Source organism: Gadus morhua, chromosome 16 (assembly GCF_902167405.1).
Source record: "Gadus morhua chromosome 16, gadMor3.0, whole genome shotgun sequence".
Classification (NCBI taxonomy): domain Eukaryota; kingdom Metazoa; phylum Chordata; class Actinopteri; order Gadiformes; family Gadidae; genus Gadus; species Gadus morhua.
Genome location: NC_044063.1, coordinates 12,373,042 through 12,389,369, shown reverse-complemented (window position 1 = coordinate 12,389,369; position 16,328 = coordinate 12,373,042). Strand labels below are relative to the sequence as shown.

Below are 16,328 nucleotides of genomic sequence, written 5' to 3'. Positions count from 1 at the left end.
GACTAGCTTTTTTACCCCCGAAAAAGACACTGCGGTCAAGTGAGCCGCTATTCGTTCATCCGCGGTTAAGCCAGCCGTCACACAAAATCTTCGTGCGCCTTGACTCTAAACAGCCTTTGGGTGGTATCTCGCAACGTTTTCAAAATAAAAGCCTTCACCTACGTGTGTAGACTAGAGATATAGAATACTAGATGTCTTACGGCGGCGTCTAGAACGTCCGCACTTGCTGCCATCTTGCCAGTCAGCTGCTCACCCATAACATTGTGTTGGTATTGGTACATGTACTTTTTAAATAACCATAACTTGCTACATTTTCAACCGGTTTACAAACGGTTTGGTTTCTTACAAACGTTATTAACGTGGTTATAATATTGTACCTATTTTAGAACATTATTCAATTTTTTTAGAATCTAACATAATTATTCATCAGTATCAAATATGCAGTGCCTTAACTACATCTCTGACGTTTAGAACAAAACAAACCGTTTGAAAATGGAGCAAGGTGGTTATGGTTTAAAAAGTACATGTACCACTACCAACACAGTGTTATGGGTGAGCAGCTGACTGGCAAGTTGGCCGCCAGTGCGGACGTTCGACTCCATTGGCCAGCAGAATATGCATGTGTACGTTTTTCAAATGACATTTTCTCTAAATCTATACAGTAAAATCACATGGTTCCTTGTGTACAAGTAGTCAGTACGACAGTTAGCATGGTCATATCAGTCAGTGCCTGAACTTATGTGAAATTCGGTCTATAGCCCACTTCAAAGTGATGACATAATGCAATATTGCAAAGGCGAGAATATGCATGTGTACGTTTTTCAAATGACATTTTCTCTAAATCTATACAGTAAAATCACATGGTTCCTTGTGTACAGGTAGTCAGCACACCGGTTAATATGGTCATATCAACCAGTGCCTGAACTTATGTGAAATTCTGTCTATAGCTCACTTCAAAGTGCTGACATAATGCAATTTGCAAAGGCGAGAATATGCATGTGTACGTTTTTCAAATGAACATTTCTCAAAATCTATAAAGTAAAATCACATAGTTCCTTGTGTACAAGTAGTCAGCACACCGGTTAATTTGGTCATATCCGTCAGTGCCTGAACTTATGTCAAATTCGGTCTATAGCCCACTTCAAAGTGCTGACATAATGCAATATTGCAAAGGCGAGAATATGCATGTGTACGTTTTTCAAATGACATTTTCTCTAAATCTATACAGTAAAATCACATGGTTCCTTGTGTACAAGTAGTTAGCACACCGGTTAATATGGTCATATCAACCAGTGCCTGAACTTATGTGAAATTCTGTCTATAGCTCACTTCAAAGTGCTGACATAATGCAATATTGCAAAGGCGAGAATATGCATGTGTACGTTTTTCAAATGAAAATTTCTCAAAATCTATACAGTAAAATCACATGGTTCCTTGTGTACACGAAGTCAGCACACCGGTTAATATGGTCACATCAACCAGTGCCTGAACTTATGTGAAATTCTGTCTATAGCTCCCTTCAAAGTGCTGACATAATGCAATTTGCAAAGGCGAGAATATGCAATGTGTACGTTTTTCAAATGAACATTTCTCAAAATCTATACAGTAAAATCACATGGTTCCTTGTGTACACGAAGTCAGCACACCGGTTAATATGGTCACATCAACCAGTGCCTGAACTTATGTGAAATTCTGTCTATAGCTCCCTTCAAAGTGCTGACATAATGCAATTTGCAAAGGCGAGAATATGCAATGTGTACGTTTTTCAAATGAACATTTCTCAAAATCTATACAGTAAAATCACATAGTTCCTTGTGTACAAGTAGTCAGCACACCGGTTAATATGGTCATATCAGTCAGTGCCTGAACTTATGTGAAATTCTGTCTATAGCTCACTTCAAAGTGCTGACATAATGCTATTTGCAAAGGCGAGAATATGCATGTGTACGTTTTTCAAATGAAAATTTCTCACAATCTATACAGTACAGGGTTTTTTCTAAACAAGGGAACAGGGGCGCTGCGCCCCGATACTCCCGGCGTGCGTCATCCTACCGAAATGCCGACTGAACCTGTCAGACTTGGATCTGTACTTACATGCTGCTGTACAACATACACTATTTCTCAAAACGATCTTTTCTCCGCGAAAATATCCCAACACCAACACCTGACAATGTGTCTGATCCTCAAATAACTTATAATTACTCCAAAAATATTCAGATCCGAATTGGAGTTTCCCAGACCGAGTCGACATGCTAACGTTAAAGTTATTAGCAGCAAGCTAGCTAGCTACTATGTATTTGAATGGGTTTTTGGTCTAGGCGCTAAGATGCTAAGCAAGTATACAAGACCATTCCAGTTCTCTCTGCACAAAGCGGTTTCAATGAACGACAGAAATAAACAAATGCTGAGTGTTGATCAAGAGTTTTGCGAGAGCAAAACGAACAGTCGAACAGGGTTCCCTGTTACCAGGGAACCCGTAGCAGGGAACTAAATGGCAGCTGCACGGCCGAATTAGCCCAATAAAAGTGTAGTAACCCAGAGAACCAGCTACAACATAGTTTTCATCCAAACGAGCCGTCTTTAGCGAACGGTGAATTGCGTTGGCTTCTACGAGCAGTCGGCTTTCAGCCGCGAGCTTAGGGACCGTCTGCAAAGTGCAAAACTGAATTGCATTGGCTTCTACGAGCAGTCGGCTTTCAGCCGCGAGCTTAGGGACCGTCTGCAAAGTGCAAAACTGAAAACGACAACAATAGTAACATTTCTATAGCGTCGCCATTATTGACTCTAGAGCCCCAAAACTTGTTCCATAGAGGCATGGCACAGGAGGTCTACCATGACTAACGCTACCCTGAACCACCTCCTCAGGATCAGTATTGAGGGGCCTGCAATTGCTCAATTTGATTTTGACAAGGCAGTGAGCCGTTGGGGCAGTCTCAGGAATAGACGGCTGCTGTTGTGATTTGTCCTACTTAATAAAAGTTTAGCCAATATTTTTTGTAATTTGTCGTGTTTATTTACAGGGTAAAGTTGTACAAGTCTACCAAAAGTTGATAGTATTTTAGTTTTTCAGGATGACCACAAGAGCACATGGTTCCTTGTGTACACGTAGTCAGCACACCGGTTAATGTGGTCATATCAGTCGGTGCCTTGCACACAGCACTAAGGCCAACACAGCAGCGAAGAGAAGGGGAGGAGACATGCTGGCTGGGGCTCATGGGATGTGGTGCAAGTTGCAGCAGCGGAACGAGAGAAATGTAAAGGTAATATAAAGGTCATGAGGCACTTGTAGGACAGGTAACAGGTAAAATATTTATTTGCACAGCACACACAGCCATTGCTTTTGCTTCAGCTCTTGAAGTGTCCTGGGGTCCATGGTTAAACAGACGGCATGGAACCACCGGTCACATTTATCACACTGGATCTGTTGGATTAAAAAATGAGTTCATGATTTATTCATGCACATGATTTTGTCAGTTGGTAGCAACACTTAAGTTTAACTGGTATATCACAAGCGTCGGTGAAGTCACTTAAGAAAGGTAGTGCATTACATATAACTCATGGAGGAATAAGTGCTGTTAACCATTGGGGTAATTTTATTACAGTAACTTAGTAAGTTGCTACTAACACTGTATGTCACATCACGATTCCACATTGAACTGCTGCTCACAACAACTCACCCAGTTTGTGTTGGCAGGTGCTTCTCCAGGGGGCCTGTCAGCTCCACACATTGCACATGTCTCTTCATCAAAGACTGAAAGAAAGTGTATTTGCATAATACATTTAATCTGAATTCAAGTGGAGTGCCTTTAAGTTATTCATTATTTAAGTTATTGTACCTGATGCCTCAAGGACTTGGAGACCCATATTCCTCCTAGATTCTCCCATGGCTTTCCTGGTGGTTTCAAATTGCATTTGGGGCAACTGAGGGAAGGCTCCCATTACTGCTCTGGCCATCTAAATAAACAACACTGTAGTTATTGAAAATTGTCTTCCTCTTTTAAACGATAACTTAAGCATATGTCAACTCATGCATGACGGGGAGGGTTTACAGAAATCTTGCATGTGTGCAGAAACACCTAAAAGGAACCTTATTTCTACCACTGCAAACATGAAAGAAACATTATGTTTCCACTATACATAGTTCAACTTACTTCAACAACAATAACGCCACAACTGCAACCATCCCTTTGCACTGGGTGGGGCATTACTCCTCCTTTCCACTCAACATCAACCCAGTCCGTTTTCCCATGGGATGTTCTCCTCATCTTGAAGTATTCCCTGAAGAAACGTGATGTTGCGATAATTTCTTTAGGCACTACCAAAACATTTTTCATTCACAGATACATTTTAGCAAAGTTTGTATTCACTTATAAGGCATATGGACAGATCTTCAAACATACCACTGATTACTGAGGTCATACAATAAGAAACAGCTGCCATTGTTGAATGTGAACATGACTGACTTCAAATGTTTAGAATTCTAGCTTGAATATTTACTGTATTTTCGTGGCGGCATGTGCAGAGTCCTCAAGCTCAGAGGATGCTGGTGATGGATCCAATTGGAAGACTGTGCCAGACTTTGCATGAATGTACTGTGAAAGAAGAGAGGGTATACTGTAATTAATACTTTATTTCACGATGTGATAACAAACATCTTACTGAGTGAAAATTAAGAAGGCAACAAACCAGCATGTTCCAATGATTCCCATTCACATGGATGAATGACAGCATCGCTTCATAGTTTTCAAAGTTTACCTACAGCATGAAAAAACAATGTTTGATGATGATTTAATGAACATGTAAGTCAATTGTTTACCTATGAGTATCATGATGTCTATCTTGGGTACCATATTTGTTAGAAATGTTGGCATGGACAAGAAAGCTTTCAGACAGTGAAAATACATAGTGCTTCCTTATGAAGTGGACTTGAAGCTTCTCGTCCCAGCTATTTCATGAATGACTGTATAGTTGGGATGGGCATTCGATTAAATTGTCTTAGTTGATCGTCGGGAGAATTAACGATCAATTAATCGATAATTTGTTAATATTTTTATATTAAAATTAACTATTTATATGCTATATTCAAAATGCAATGGAAATTGATTGTTAATTCTCCCGCGTTTATGGACACTTCCGGTCCGATTCGAAGTGGAACAACAGCTCAATCGGAATAGAATTCCATGTGGAATAGAAGAGTTGGTGTAGTCTGCTTTATTACACAGGTTTTCTCAATGCCAAATAAAAAAACGTCCTTTTGATCGATAACAATATAAATTGATCAACACATTTCTTAACGATCAATGATCGATCATCGATTAATTATGCCCATCCCTAATAGTAAGTATTCCCATCACACAACATACCATCACATGCACAAACAGACACTGAACATATTACCTTAGGTAAGCTTTGACGGCGTACTGTGGCCCTGTCACCAGACAAAATCACACCTGCCGTGTAATGGTCCATCAGGTAGATGGTGTCTACCACATTGTGTGTGTAGGCACTGAGATGCATCAATCCATGAATTATCTGATGAACACAACATAATGTTTGATTAACATTAACACACAGCATCACCACATGAAAGCAAACCACTTTTTTGGCCATTGAAATAAATAACGTCATTCTGGCATATATACAGTATTTGGCCTATTATGAGCGCACCACTCACTCAGAGTAGCAGCTGTACAGCAACCAACAACTTTCCTTTTATTACTTATAACAACTATTCACTAGTTCGCCCGTCAGTATGATTGCTATTGCTAAGCGTGTAAGCAGTGCAGACAAGCAGTGAGAGGAAGAGGTTTAAAGATGCCTACCTCTCCTGTCAACCACAGGTGTGGCCGTAGTGAACGCAGCTCTGAGTGGTGTACATAGATGCTCCGACCCTTAATTTGAGAAGGCAGTACCGCAACAACCACCTCTGTCGACCTCTTTCTCCACAGTAAGGTTAACTGAAAGTCAGGATTAACATTTAATCAATGCTGCAATTAAGGTCTATGATCCATGGTGTATGATTTGAAATGAGAGCTGCTATAAAAAATAAGCAATTATATTGCATCCTCATTTTCTTCTGCCTAGGTTTAGGGTTAGGGGAAAAATCAAAGTGAAGGTGCAAACAAATATATAGTCTGTCTGTCTGTGTGTGCGCTAGTAAGCTCTGTCTTGTTCATTACCTTCCATGCCATTGTACTAATCCTCACCTGTTGGTCGTGCAGGTCAGATGAGGACAAGTGGCTTTCACCTGGCCTATCAGCATTCACCTGAACACTTGCATGTTCAGGTGAAGACAGGTGAAGGACGTTCACAGGGCCGAGGGGTGAGGATGGGCGGCTTTCAGATGGGCAGTCAGCAGTGCTCAAAGGTTCAGCATTCTGAGATTTAGTGTACAGAACACAACAATGAAAAAACTCTAAGGGAAATATTCCTTTCCTTAAATATTACACTACTCTGTGATTCCGACATGCCTGTATTTATTTCAAAAATATATGGGCATACTGAGTCACAAGACAATTGTTGGTATCCTTAGGAGGGATGCTCACTAATGTTTTCAATGACTTTTTAATTTACCTTTGTTGTCTGAAAGGTAAATGCCTTCTTCCTTGGTGCCACGTACACTCCCCGTTTCCTTTGGCTTCTGTGTTTCCATTTCTCAGTTTCCACCTGATGTCTCTACAAAACCAATCAAGGATTTGAATGGCCGGTTTCACAGAATTAACCTTTAGAATTTGCACACACATTTCATTGTCTACACATAAATACATGCATACAAGGATTTTGTGTTCATTCATGTGAAATAGACACATACTTTATATGCTTTATATACAAACATCTACAGTGGTATGATGAGTCCATAAAAACTGCCTCTTCCAGTGAGTTAATTAGTAAGTGAGCGTGAGTGAGTCAGAGACTGAGTGTATGCATAAGTTTTTAAGTAGAAATAGCATATCACCTTCTGCTTCCTCCTTTCCTTCAGTGAGTCAGCATATTCCCTTAGCAGGGCATTGGTGCTGACTTTATGAATGGCCACAAAATCGTCCATCCTCTTGAAGCGCCTGCCCTGGAGCCTGACTTTCTTCAAGTCCCACTGGCTCTTCTCCATGATCCCTTGGGTCCTGTTGTCCTGTGTGTAGTTCTGGATTGACACATAGAAATTGTGCCCAATTGAAACATTTTGGTCAATAATTAGTATGTTCGCCCCTTTCATCAAATCAATGCACCCACACTAAATGAGGACTAGGAATAAATTAAGAAGAGGGGTGTGGGGGGGAGGCTTTCTCTGCTTTCCACCCTTTCTGGAACACACACACTCGGAGGTGTGACATTATTAAGGACACACTGGCTCACCCAAAGCAGTGGGCAGCCACAGTGCAGCTCAAAGGGAGCACTGGAGCAGTGGTTGTGCTTGTGGCATGTTCAATAATATTACAGTATTTCATAAGGAACATGCCTATATGAGCAACATGATGACATTTTTATCAACTTTGATCTGATATTATACCTGTTTCGCTGTACTTGCTGCTTTCTCAAATTTATTCGACAGCTGCAAATAAACTGTCCCTTTCCCATGGCGTCCCAGGTCACCTGAGGATAGGGTAGGTGGGAAAGAAATGAATTTATGGGACAATAACCCCAATTTATGCATTGGAATTTATGTAGAGGACACCACAGAGCTAGAATAAAAGGTTTTGGACTTTAATTGGGAACAGGCTGTGTTTACTACAGACTAACCCAGGAGGAGGCCAGTCCACAAAGGAGCTTGAGGGAGGAGATTCTGCAGAAGAGTGGGAATAATGCTTGGGCATCGATACAGATTTGGGTCACCATCTCTGTCCATTTGCATTTCTTAGCAAATTTTGGAAATGCAGAAGAAATGGCGATTGCACCAATTCACTCTGTTATAAAAAGGAAAAATGGATATTAGGATAACTTTGGCAAATTCACACATCACCTCCAATTAATTAATTTGGATATGATAAGCAAACAATTTTTACTGATACCATGTTTACACAACATGTGTTATAATGGACTTGTTGTTGTTACATGACCTAATGCAACATTCGTAACAGTTGGTTCAAGTGTTGTTTTTGGTTTCTCTTAGACCCTCTACCTTAATGTAATCTGAGTGACCTCATCGGTTGCTTAAATGCTCTGCACCTCCCAATACCCAACTTAGGAAAGACACAAAGGTGCTGCTGCCAGCCATTTACATATCCCAAATTCTTCCTCCTCTCTCCTAAGGTGTTGCCCTCCGCAAAGGTGCCGCCATTCATGTACATACCCCAAATTCTTCCTCCTCAATCTTGGCCTCTTCTATGGCTAGGTCTATCCCCTGCAGATGGACCTGCAGGTTTTGAAAATGTTTTTCAACATTCACTGCACTGCAAGGGCTGGAGAAGACGACAGCTGCGCTAATGAAGACATCATCAAGCTCATGCATGGTTCGGGCTTGAGTCATTCTCCCGATCACATGCATGGCTAGATGGTAATGTTTGCTAGCACTGTAAAGAAAAGCGTGTGCAATTAGTATAACAAAGAATACACTATCACAATACAACAGAATAAATGATCAATTTCACTGTTACTCACTGCTTCTTGCAGAGACTCTTCACATTCTTCATAATGTGGCTTAGGCATCTATGAAGAATGGGGAGTTCAGCACAATCTGCCTGTCCCTTTATTAGTCACAATCCCATAATACCTAGGAGAGGAGTAAAACACAGAGCTTGATTGCACCCGTATTCCTCTACATTTTTTGCACATTTAAATTTAAACAGTTTTTATATTACATATATATATATATATATATTTGTTTTGTGAATCTGTCTTTATGGCTGTGTGAATACTGAAAATTGCCTCTGGGGATGAATAAAGTACGTATAGTATAATTGAATACCTCTTCAGGAGCTCTGGGAGGGATATCCCACAGAAATTCATGGAGAGTGACTGGAGAAGGACTGATGAGCCATCACACATGACCATCACTGGCCTTCTTCGCACTGCCTGCCCATGCTGCCTCACAGCATCAGTCAGGAAGGCTGCAATGAAATGGGAGACTGATGCTGTCGTTTGGTCAGTTGTGACAAATGTAGCCACAGGGAGGGGGGAAGACCCTTTATGTGGGTGTCTCACCACTATCTCATATTTATAATATGGTTTAGGGTCTCCCATTGACCTGTGGACCACACTGCCAGTGGCATCAATGTAAACAATGTCGTGTTTACATTGGTCAAAGTATACATTGATGGTCTTTGCAGACCAGAGCATCACAGCCTTCGGCTTCTGTGAGATCTGCTGTATTACAGCAGACTCAGTCCCCCGCTCCTCCTCCGCCATCATTTTTAAGCAAAGCATGTCGTCTTCATGCAGGCGATTGTGTCCTCTCTTCTCAGAAGACAGAGTCTTCAAAACCCCTGCTGTTGGGACTCCATCCCTGCAGCCTGACTCATAAATGTCCTCACCAAGCCCCTGGAGTTTCTCCAGAAAAAAGCTCCTAGGGAGCTTGTTTTGGAGTGCCTCCGCCAGGACCTCCCTTTCGCTGGCACGAACAGGCCTGCGTACAAGCTGCCTCCTGCTGTGCCTCACAAATTCCCCTGAGAAGGTCAAATTGGCCCTCAGGGAGTCATCGTCAATGGTGAGCTCAACCTGGACAGGGCAATCTTCGAAGGCACAATACGCGGAAGCCTTGAACAGGGCCCCACGCCTCCTCGATCCCACTGTCTTCACAGCATGCCGCTTGAAGGCAAAGCTGCAGTACGGGTTGACCTCCTTGATGCCCTTTGACATCACCGCAGTCCAGTCGAGGCTGGAGAACTGCCGCTTCACCTGGGTCTTCCTCAATGCCTTCCAGTCTTCTTTGGAAACAAAAAGGAAGGCAGGACACTGAGGCAAAGAATCAACGAAATATTTGTCCGGGCTGAAGGCGGCGGAGGATGCTGGTGACAATGCGCAAGTGGTGTTGCAGGAGTGAGGCGAGGGTGCAGGAGACGCTGCAGAGCCATCAGAAGGGCTGGTGTGGCCGGAGGGTGCAGGAGACCCTGCAGAGCCATTAGAAGGGCTGGTGTGGCCGGAGGGTGCAGGAGACCCTGCAGAGCCATCAGAGGGGCTGGTGTGGCCAGAGGGTGCAGGAGATAATAAATAAACTTGAAACTAGACCCTGAAGAGCCATCAGAGGGGCTGGTGTGGCCGGAGGGTGCAGGAGACCCTGCAGAGCCATCAGAGGGGCTGGTGTGGCCGGAGGGTGCAGGAGACCCTGCAGAGCCATCAGAGGGGCTGGTGTGGCCGGAGGGTGCAGGAGACCCTGCAGAGCCATCAGAGGGGCTGGTGTGGCCGGAGGGTGCAGGAGACCCTGCAGAGCCATCAGAGGGGCTGGTGTGGCCGGAGGGTGCAGGAGACCCTGCAGAGCCATCAGAGGGGCTGGTGTGGCCGGAGGGTGCAGGAGACCCTGCAGAGCCATCAGAGGGGCTGGTGTGGCCGGAGGTGGTCACCTCAGGTGTGGTCATCACCTCAGGTTTGGTCATCTGGGGCTGATGTACATAAGAATAACAGCATAAAAAAAAATCATATCTTGTTCTGAAATGATAATTGGTTACAGTAATCTCCATGACTCCCATTTGCCTGTGTTTGTCTGGTAGCCCAGGGCCTCTTGATCAAACAGAACGAGTGAATGTTTGAGCAAACTGATTTCTTTCTGTCAAAGACCCCAAGGGGTCACATGGAGCAGAAGGGGCACAGGGAAACAGCCATATTTGTATACACTGCTGGGTCATCAGTGAGCAATTGTTGATGGACAGTACTGTATGCACTGCAAATAAAATAAGTGATAGAAAACATTTGCAGCAATGTTATGTAGGAATGCTGACACGTCATCAGGTCATGACACGTCAAAACATAATCAATGTAATTTTTTAATGCTAGACTGATATGGGAGAGAGGGTAGCTGTCTACACAGCATTGCTGCGTTACTCCTAAATATTTAGGTTGAAGATATACAATTTTATGTCTTTATTACCATCTAAGATCCAATTCAAGTTTTCCATTAAACTATACCTTTTTATGCATTTCGTATGCATGCTTCAGTCGCGTTTTATTTCCTCTGGATAGTGGAATTCCCAGGTGCATGCACGCCGCTGCCCAAAATTCCTCACTCTGGGCATACTCAGCGGAGTGCATAAGCTGGTCAATGGCCTTTACTATAAATGTGGCTGTTTTGGTCGTTTTCCGAGACTGGAATAGAAATGAATAGCATTTGTTATCTTAAATTTGAAACATTTCACCTATATTAAATTGCAATACTGTCTACTATAAGACATTTATTTCATCATTATGTCTGGATGTGGAACTGTATTAAAACTTACCTTTCCAAAGGTGGAGAAGTGAAAGACTCTAGTTAAAAAGAAAAAGAAAAAGATGCATAACTTTGACTCCTGCTTTGTGCACCAGTTTTACTGTCAGTGTGAGCACCAAATACACCGCTGGGGGCCCCTTGTGTTCATCATCATCATCATCATCATCATCATCATCATCATCATCATCATCATCATTATCATCATCATCGTCATCATCAATAATATCTAGAATAAATATAGCAATTTAAAAAGATTTATTTAATACTGAACACTTTCTAACATTCCAGCAGACCTTATAGCAAGAATATAAGAAAAATATCACTTTAAATAATTGAGTAATTTTTTTTTTTGTTATTATTTGTGGAAGAGGGAGAGACGTCCGAGAACCCGACGCAGTCGATTCATAATATTGTAATGACCACGGAAGAAGCAGTGAATGATGTAGGCCTATTGATTAGACAGCGATTTATTACATACCTAAGAATCTCTGCAAACTTTCAAAAAATTATTGGACGTCGTAGCAGTTATGTAAACGCCCACATGTTTCTCTTGTGCAAATGACAATAAACACTTTGAATCCTGAATCTTATACAGTTAGGAACCAATCAGATTGCTGAATTTAAGCCACCCGTTTTATAAAATATCAGAACTCATGTAGGCTACGCCGTCTACGTTTCGCCTGCAGTATGGAAGCCCACAATTCCATACTGTAGCAACCCTGGGACATTTAAATAGTTTGTGTGTTATATGTTGCATTGTATTTCGTTGTCCGTTATGCCAGTTGTTCTATGTGCATGTATTGCAATGGCCTCTTCTTGTCAATCAGTGTGGGGGCGAATCATTAGGTCAGCTGGGGGAGGGCCTTGGAAGAACAGGAGGGTGGGGGCTTGCACGTGAGTGAGACCGCGTCACGTCTGTTTCTGTGTTGCCCTAATACTCCGCCGTACCAAAGTCACCTGCAAAATTCAATGTATTGTAATGACCATGCATGAAAGCCACTCAGCACGCATCTCAGCACTTGTTCTGAAGGCACTTCGGCGCGCGTTCCAGAACGTTCAGGAAAGTTCAGAACGCGTTCCAGTTCTATGCTAATTAGCTCCTCCTCTGAATTTCTAAGCCAATAGCTTTGAACATTTTTCACCCAATCATATGCGTGGCTAAACACACAGACAACATCAGTCTATTCCACAGATCTTCTTTCGCAAATCTTCCCTATTGCAAAGTTTGCTCAAACTTACCTACTCTACACTACAGGCCTACTTGTTTATGGTGATGGTTTAATGCAGGCCTATTCAACTAGCGGCCCGTGGGCCAAATGCGGCCCCTCTTAATTTTTTTCTGGCCCGCAAGAGGTTGCATGCAAAAAATAAATAAAATAAAGGAGAAACATAGTTGCATGCAAATCAGGTTTGTGTGTGTAGCCGGTGATACTAGCTAGAAGCAGTACCCCACAATCAGGAACTGGCATCACTTATTCTGACAATGTTTGGCTCAACCGATACGTTTGAGTCTAGCTTTTCTCATATGAATGCCATCAGAACAAGGGCACGTTGCTCCATGACCTATGAGAAGCTGCATGAGTGTCTCAGGCTGAGCCAAACAAGGCAGTGCATCTTTCTCACTGACTCACTGGCTCAAAATGTCTCATATGTACAGAAGTTCTGTTTTGTGATCATTGTTGAATTCTAAATAAGTGTCCAAAATATGTGAGAGCAAAATCTTTTATAATAATACGATTAAAAGTGAAGTGATTGAAAGGAAGGAATGCGTCTGACAAGTTTATTCTATGTAGTAGTACAATATATATTAAATTAACACTACTTTAAGTACGATTTATTTGTAGCGATTCATTCACATAGTTTTACTTTGTGGCCCATGAACCCCCAGTGGTTTTCCTTTTCGGCCCACTTGTTAAGGAGGTTGAATAGCCCTGGTTTAGTGTATAGTGTGTCTCTGTGTTTAGCCATGCATATGATTGGGTGAAAAAAGTTCAAAGCTAGAAATCCAGAGGAGGAGCTAATTAGCATATAACTGGAAAGCGTCATGAACTTTCCTGAACGTTCTGGAACGCGCGCCGAAGTGCCTTCAGAACGCGTGCTGAGACGCATGCTGAGTGGCTTTCATGCATGGTCATTACAATACATTGAATTTTGCAGGTGACTTTGGTACGACGGAGTATTAGGGCAACACATGAAGAAAAAAAATATTTTTGCCGTGACGACTAGTAAATTAAGCTATTTTTGTTGGTAAAGTTTTGACTGCGACATGGTAAAGACACACACACACACACACACACACACACACACACACACACACACACACACACACACACACACACACACACACACACACACACACACACAGTGGACGAGGTGACTGAGCCTGAGGCAGTGTGAGTCAATGTAACACAGCGATTTATTATTTTATTAAGACAAAGAAAATTGTCATTTTCCCGCCCTGACTGTACGTCAGGGCGGGACGCGGATTCATTTGCAGCCCGGATGCCGAGGCGTGAACGTCTCCTGTTAGCTCCTGCTAACAGAGCAGCTGGGAGGGACTGCTGCACGAGGACTGGGCTGCCTGTAAGTGCTTTGAGACGGGGAGGGGCCGCGCAGGCACCCGGTGCTCGTTGTGAAGAAGTAATAGCGATAGTGCTTTCACCTCAAAAAGTCGCCAAAAGTCACTACTAACAGCTGAAAAAGGACCTCGATTTGTTGCTTGTCGCCGTTTTAAAAGAAAGTCGCCAAAGGGGTCTGAAAGTAGCTAAATATAGCGACAAAATCGCTAAATTGGCAACACTGTTTCAGCGTCCTTACACTAAACACCACACTGTGGCTCTGCACTAAAACAGCGAGGATCTCTTTATTGTTCAACCCGATTCTGAAAATACTATTTTACCAAATTATCCACACAAGCCATTGGATTCAGTGCAGGCCCTGTGGAGCGGTTGCTATCTCTCCCAACTAATTGTAACTGAATGCTCGACATTTTTTTACCGCCTCGTGCCCACTGCCTCCGTCCCCATTCAAAGTCAATGGAGATCAGTCAAAGGATGGAGGCAGTGGGCCACGAGGCGTAGGCCCCTATCTCGTCACGGCAAAAACGTTTTTTAACGTTGAATATTTGATTTTGAATTTTTTAACATTGAAAAATAAAGGCGAAAATGATAAATTGGAAATTGGAAAGAGTTATATTCAGAGGCACAAAATACAGATTTCAATGCATAGGCCTACAAATTCAGTGCTTATATTTCAATGGATTTTATTTTTCAAAATCCAATTGCACAGATTTACATCATACACATTTCATAGAGTGAGTGAGTGCGTGCGGGTACAGATTTTACACTACATCTAGGCTACATAAAAATATGCATATTGCATATTTTAGCTGTTGCAAATTGCACGATGTTAGCACTTTCAAGTAAAGCATAGACAAAACCATACAAGCTCAAATATGATATTGTATTCTTACCCTTTAGGTGGCATTCTTGAGCTTTCAGCGAACCGTGGCGTTGAGGCTCCATGCACAATCCGTTGGTAATGTTGGTAAACATTGATCAGCGTTGGTTTTATATCGGACAGTTTAAATTTCAAACCAAATTCGCATCGCATCAAACAACTCCCATGACCAATAAGCGGCCTCTTGGGATTATTGATTAATTTAAATGGACATCCATAAATTAATATCTTTATTAATTTTTAATTGTTTAGGATGTCTAGCATACCAATGTAAAAAAATTGGGAGTTGAAAAAAATAAACGAAATTACTCATGATTGCTGTTGGTTGCCTTTCCTGGTAGGAGCCCATGTTTCAAGTTCAAGACCCCTGTGAATGAACGTGTAGGCTACATAAATGAGCAGGGTACGTTTTATTAGGCTACTCTGTTTTCTGGGAATAATTGACACTAGCAGAAACCAGAAAACAAGCCGTTTTTTCGTTTTTTATGTACCAATAAATCGATATGGCCCCTGAATACCCTCTCCCTCCAAATCCTGCCATTTGCATGGTCCTCCAGCAGTGCCTGCAGTTCCATGCATAGCCGCGGGAACGTATTCTCAGCAGGGGGTGCTGGAAAAAAAGCCTGCACTAGACTCGCAACTCGCTACATTGATAAAAAAAAGATATAAAGCAGCGCAGCTCAATTACACCAGTGCATGCGCGCACAGTCGAACATCGATCGTTGTGTTCACACCATGGTTCACATCCAGATGCTCACAGAACAAGTTTAGCGCACCACCGCTCCCCTCACACTTTTTCATCTAACTTTTTTTCAGCACTAGGTCATATGAGCATTAAATAAATGCTGCGTCTCAAAATGCCTTGGACAGCAGCGAGGATGACTCGCTTTGCCACGGGCCGAAACAGTGCGGAGCGACCACAGCCAGAGCGAACACAGCGGGGCAGAGGAGTGTCAGGAACAGACCCGGCGCCAAGGGCGGGCCAGACCGGGCCGGGCCCGCCCATTTGATGTCTTTGCCCCCGCCCACTTGATGTCTTTGCCCTTGTAAAAATAAAATGTATTTTACTTTTTTATTTTATTTTTTATGCTAAGATATTTATGATGTCAGATACTATTTAAAATCTCAAAAAATAATTGTTAAACTAAATAAAAAATGTGTAGAAAATAGAGATGTGATTGACATATGTGTAAACCTATCGCTATTCAGAATTCGTCACACCGAACACGGCATTAACCGGCAAATTCAAATTAGTAGCCTAGCCTGCTCTGGTGTTTTAAAAAGAAAATGGATATCAGACGCTGGTTAAAAACTAATTGGCCTACTTATCCGGAAAAAACCCTGCAGTTACTGCAAGTAAAGTTAGCTCTAACCCTGACCGGGCTGAGCCTCTTGCTGGAGCTGGATTTGAGTTCCCGCCGCTAGCTGTAACAACGCAGCCGCCATTAGCCCTCTCCTCCGAGACGCCTTTTACCTCTCACTCCGACCCGCCAGGAGTAACAACACCCTCCGCCTCCTC

The 16,328-nt window shown here is 42.5% G+C and overlaps 1 long non-coding RNA gene across 1 annotated transcript; it reads right to left on the bottom strand.

The window, feature by feature from the left end:
• Window positions 1–3,286: 3,286 nt before the first annotated feature.
• LOC115528793 (uncharacterized) lies at window positions 3,287–3,950 on the bottom strand. Its single transcript, XR_003973375.1, has 3 exons — window positions 3,837–3,950; window positions 3,678–3,751; window positions 3,287–3,421 (listed from the first exon to the last, which is right to left on the bottom strand). It is a non-coding gene; the product is annotated as an uncharacterized LOC115528793 (long non-coding RNA).
• Window positions 3,951–16,328: the final 12,378 nt, after the last annotated feature.